This window comes from Physeter macrocephalus, chromosome 20 (assembly GCF_002837175.3).
Source record: "Physeter macrocephalus isolate SW-GA chromosome 20, ASM283717v5, whole genome shotgun sequence".
Taxonomy (NCBI): Eukaryota; Metazoa; Chordata; class Mammalia; order Artiodactyla; family Physeteridae; genus Physeter; species Physeter macrocephalus.
Window position 1 is genome coordinate 11,604,685 of NC_041233.1, and position 5,862 is coordinate 11,610,546.

Here is a 5,862-nt window from a genome sequence, read left to right on the forward strand (position 1 = left end):
AGGGTATCCAGATGCCTTCCCAAAGTGTAGAAGACACAAAGTCAGGAGGTCAATTTAGAAGGGAACTGCTGCAGTTGGCAGAGACTTTGGTGCTTGAACTCACACCTGGTTCCCCTCCTCCTCTGTCAGAAATGAGTTTCTGTACTAACAGCTCCTGACATCTGTAATCCCTGGGGCTTGCAGGAGTGTGTGTGTGTGTGCAGTTCCTTAATTAGACTGCACCATCTCTTATAAGCAGGGGCTGTGCCTGTCACTACATGCTTAGCTTTACTTATAAATGGGGAATTTTAAATGGGACTGACTGCACTCTAAATGCTCATGCACTAAGGTACCCCATCTTCAGGTTTCCAAGGGAACATTGGGTGGTCCTGCCCACAAGACACATGCTTCTGAGAAGCTGATTATGTAAGGGATTGAAAAACTTAATGAAAAACAATTAGTCAAAACTCTTCATTGGGGCCAGTTCCAGCTACTGCTTTGTAACTGAGAAGTTTTAAAATGGTGAAATGCATCATTATTCATGTCTGGCATCTTTATCCCAGGTTGATAGCAGCCTATCTGGTGACCAATTCAGAGAGTCAGCAGCTCAAGGAAATGGGGTTAAATTCTAAACAAGCCAGGAAGCTTTACATCCCCTCTGGCTGGGAGGCACCAACTAGTGAAAATAATCCCATCTTATTTAAGCAGCCCAGCTCAGTGAATAAAGCAGCCATTCTAAGGAAATGAGTGTTGGGTTACAGCAGTAATAGCTGAAAGGGGAGTCAAAATAAAGTGCTCACCATCAGAAAACACATTTGCATGACTGGGTGCCTCTGTATCTGTGAGTAGCACAGCTTGGCATGAATGGAATGCGCTGGAATGAAGAAGAATCCTAGGGGTCCTTGCTGACCATAACAAGAGTGAAGGGTGATCACCTGTCCTGGTTTTAGCAATCGAAGTCCGTGTCCCTAGAAGTCCCCCGGTCCCTGGCAAACCAAGATGGTGGATCACCCTACCTGGCTTCTGGAGGTCTTGACTCACACTGTCTTCCCAAAGAAGTCCTTCAGAGATGGCTGCATTCCTCATGAGATACATTTTAGGCAGCTCTGGAAAATAAGAAAGCCAAGTCAGCTGTTTTGATCTGAACTTTGCTTCTCCCTATGAAGTGTGTGCTCAGTGTATGAAGATTTTATGTTTTTCCTACCTCTCAGATCTAAGGCCAGGAAGCAGCAGGTATGGTGGTCCTACAGTGGGGCAGCTACTCGTGTTGGAAGTAGAGTCTGCCTCAACACTAGAAGCCAGACTTCCCTAGGTGCCTTGAGGCTTTTCCAGGTGCCTGCCCTTAACTTCTGGGGTTTCAGCAAGAGGTATTGGGTGAGGTGAGGTGTCACAGTGGGGGATGCGTATTATAATGTTTCAAGAAGTTTTGGTGTCTTTCCCACTCAGTTACTTAGGGATGATGAGTCACCTCCCTCATCCCTAGGATTCTGGTCAGGTATGTTTTCCTTTAAGGGCTTATCAATGCCATTTTGGAGTGTTTTTTTTTTTAACATCTTTATTGGAGTATAACTGTTTTACAATGGTGTGTTAGTTTCTGCTTTACAACAAAGTGAATCAGTTATACATATACATCATTCTGGAGTTTTGACATTGTCTGGCTAGAAAGTCTAAAGTTCTGAAAAGCACTTAGTTCCAGAATATTTGAAAACAGAACAGTAGAATGTGTTGAGAGTATGGTTTCTGGAGTCAGACTTCCTGGGTTTGAATCCCATTTCTTTCCCTTTTTAGTATGTATGACCTTGGGCAAGTTATTCAAATTCTCTGACCTTAGTTTCCTTACCTATAAAACAGGGATAGTAATGGTGTCTTTCTCATAAAGTTGCTGTGAGAAAAAAATGAGCTAATTTATAAAACAGTGATTTTTTAATTAAAAAGATCTCTTCCAGCTTTACTGAGATATAATTGACATTAATGTTGTATAAGTTTAAGGTGTTCAGTGTGTTGATTTGATATACTTATATATTGCAAAATGATTACCACCATAGTGTTAGTTAACACTTCCATCACATCGTTACCATTATTTTTTTGTGATGAGAACATTTAAGACTTACTCTCTTAGCAACTTTAAGGTATATAATACAGTGTTATTAACGATAATCACCATGCTGTACATTAGATTCCCTCGAACTTATTCATCTCATTTTTTTTTTAGTTCTAAGAAATTTATTATTTAACTCTTTCCATATGCATATTAAGGTAGCATTAGTTTATTACTTACATGAATTTATATTTTATAGATTTATAATATCCATAACTGAATTTGCAAAGCAGTAATTTATAACTCAAATTTAATTTCTACATGATTTACAATAGCCATCAAGATATTCGTTACCATAAATATCTGATATAAACTAACAAATTACTAACATAATATAATGCCATAAACTCATTTATTTTAACAATTTTTAATTTATAGTCAAGGTATACTAGAAAATACTGGGATTTTGAGTCTGACAAATGTGGATGAAAAATATGGAACGCTTCACGATTGTGCGTGTCATCCTCGTGCAGGGGCCATGCTAATCTTCTCTGTATCATTCCAATTTTAGTATATGTGCTGCCGAAGAGAGCACCTTATTTATCTTATGATGGACAGTTTGTACCTGTAGCATAAGCCCTGACAGTTGGTTTTTCTTTTTGTGATGCAAGTGTCTGACTTAAGCTTTGATTGCCAAGGGAGCCACTTTAAAGAGGCATCCACTTCAAAGACAGCTATCTCTTATAAACACCTTGCCAGCCACATGACTAGATAAAGAGCCAGGCTAAGCTGCCCCCAACTACCCCAGCCTCCTTTGTTTCAGAGCTTTAAAAAAATAACAGCTTTATCGAGACATAATTCACATACTATAAAGTTCACACTTTAAAGTATACAATTCAGTGGTTTTTAGTGTATTTACAGAGTTGAGCAACCATCACCGTTATCTATTCCAGAACATTTCTGTCATTCCAAAAAAAAACCCCATACCTATTAGCAGTCAGTCCCATTCCATTTCTCCCATCCCCTGGCAATCACTAACTGACTTTAAGTCTTTAGTTATTTGCCTGTTTTGGACATTTCATATAAGTGGAATCATACAATATGTGACCTTTCGTGTCTGGCTTCTTTCACTTAGCATAATGTTTTCAAGGTTTGCCCATATTGTAGCATGGGTCAGTATTTACTTCCTTTTTACTTCTGAATACTATTTCATTGTATTGCTAGACCACATTTGTTTATCTACTCATCAACTAAGGAACACCTGAATTGTTGAAATACTCTTTTAAAATTACACAGCATAAAACAATCCCACATAATGTATATGTGTACTAATAATGACTGCTAATATTTATTTATTTATTTATTTATTTTTTGTGGTATGCGGGCCTCCCTCTGCTGCGGCCTCTCCGTTGCGGAGGACAGGCTCCAGACGTGCAGGCTCAGCTGCCACGGCCCACGGGCCCAGCCGCTCGGCGGCACGCGGGATCCTCCCAGACCGGGGCGCGAATCCAGTTCCCCCGCATCGGCAGGCGGACGCGCAACCGCTGCGCCACCAGGGAAGCCCCATGCTAATATTTATTGAGCACTTACTATATACCAGGGGTTGTTCTAAATGCTTATATGTTTTACCCCATTTAATGTTCATTTCAAACCTATGAGGCTGCTGTCACTGCTATTCCCATTATTTTTATGAGGAAATTAGGAAATAGGGAGATTAAGTAACATATCTCAAGATAAAGAGCTAGTACGTGATTCAAACCTAGGAAGTCTATCTGCAAAGCCTGCACTTTATTTTTCACTGAAAATTATTATATAATAAAACTGACTTTTTGGGGGGAATATACATTTCTATGAATTGTAACATACACTGCCACAATCAGATAAAGAACTATTCCATAATACCAAAATACTCTTTTATATCCATCTTAACTATTGGAGGAGGTCATTGAGAGGATGTGACAGCTGGTTTCAGAGATCTTGATTGATTTCAATAACTGACCAGTTGGGCTGCTTGTTTATTCTCTTCCCACGTTTTAAATTCCCATTCTGTGTTTTAAATTCACTAATAAAAAGAAGGCCCTTGAAACCCTAGGTGCCCATACTTGATCCCAATAAAAGCAGAACCCTAGGCCTGCTGCCTCTCTTTCTCTACCCCTGACTTCACTGTGCGGCCCGAGGTGTGCTGTGTAATTTCCAGAACCTTTGAATAATAAACCTTTTTTCCAAAGTTTCCTGTTGGTTATTGCTGAGGGCATCTTACAATCATGATAAAAACCACAAGGGTCCAGCAACAACCCTAGTTACTGATAGGTTGAGACCGGCATAAAACAGTACTCTTGACCAACACCTCCCCATTTCTCCTACCTCTCAGCCCTTGGTAACCACCACTCTACTCTCTGTTTCTATGAGTTTGGCTTTTTTAGATTCCACATAAGTGTTATCATGCAGCATTTGTCTTTTTCTGACTTATTTCATTTAGCATAATGTTCTCAAGGTCCATTCATGTTATCTCAAATAGTAGCATTTCCTTCTTTCTCATAAGTGAATATTTTTCCATTGTATATATGTATACTACAACTTCTTTATCAACTCATCCCTTGAGGGACACTTAGATTGTTTCCATATCTTGGCTACTGTGAATAATGCTCCAGTGAACGTGGGAGTGAAGATATTCCTTCAAGATCCTATTTTCACTTCCTTTGGATACATACCCAGAAGTGGAATCACTGGATCATATGGTGGTAGTTCTATTTTTAATGTCTTGAGAAACCTCCATACTATGTTCCATAGTGGCTGCAGTAATTTACTTTCCCACCAACAGTGCACGAGGGTTTCCTTTTCTCCACATCCTCACCAACATTTATCTTCTGTCTTTTCAGTGGCAGCCATCCTAACAGGAATGTGGTGATAGCTCATTGTGGTTTTGACTTGCATTTCTCTGTTGATTAAGGATGTTGAGCTTCTTTTCATGTATCTGTTGGCCATTTGTAGGTCTTGTCTTCTTTGGAAAAATGTCTATTCAGTTCCTCTGCCAATTTTTAATCAGATTTTTTTCTGCTATTGGGGTGTATGGAACTTTATTTAGATATTAACCCTTTATTAGATATGATTTGCAAATATTTTCTCCCATTCCACAGGTTTCCTTTTCATTTTGTTAGTGTTCATTTTGTTGAAAAGAAGCATTTCTTTTGCTGTGCAGAAATTTGATGTAGTTCCACTTATTAATTTTTGCTTTTGTTGCTTGTGCTTTTGGTGTTACATACAAAAAATTTCTGCCAAAACCAATGTCAAGAAGGTTTTTCTTATGTTTTCTTGTAGGAGTTTTATTGTTTCAAGTCTTATGCTTAAGTATTTAATCCATTTCAAGCTAATTTTTGTGAGTGGTGTAAGGGGTTCAATTTCTTTCTTCTACATGTGGTTATCCAATTTTCCCAGCACTATTTATTGAAGAGACTATCCTTCACCCATTGAGTAGTCATGGCTTCCTTGGGAAATATTAGTGGACTGTATAAGCTAGGATTTATTTCTGGTTCTCTCTTCTGGTCCATTGGTCTATATGTCTGTTTTTATGCCAGTACCATACTGTTTGGATTACTATAGCTTTGAAATTAGGAAGTGTAATGTTTCCAGTATTTTCTTCTTTCTTATGACTGCTTTGACTACTCAGGGTTTTCTGTGGTTTCACACTAATTTTAGGATCTTTTTTTCTATTTCTGTGAAAAATGCCATTAGAATTTTGATAGGGATTGCATTAACTCTATAGATGGCTTTGGGTAGTATGGCCATTTTTAACAAAATTAATTCTGCCAATCCTTGAGTACAGAATATCTTTCCATTTTTTATGT

The 5,862-nt window shown here is 38.6% G+C and overlaps 1 non-coding gene across 1 annotated transcript; it reads right to left on the reverse strand.

Moving 5' to 3' along the window:
* Nucleotides 1–2,505: 2,505 nt before the first annotated feature.
* LOC112062137 (U6 spliceosomal RNA) lies at nt 2,506–2,612 on the reverse strand. The gene has a single exon (XR_002890575.1). It is a non-coding gene; the product is annotated as a U6 spliceosomal RNA (small nuclear RNA).
* Between the last annotated feature and the right edge of the window lie 3,250 nt (nt 2,613–5,862).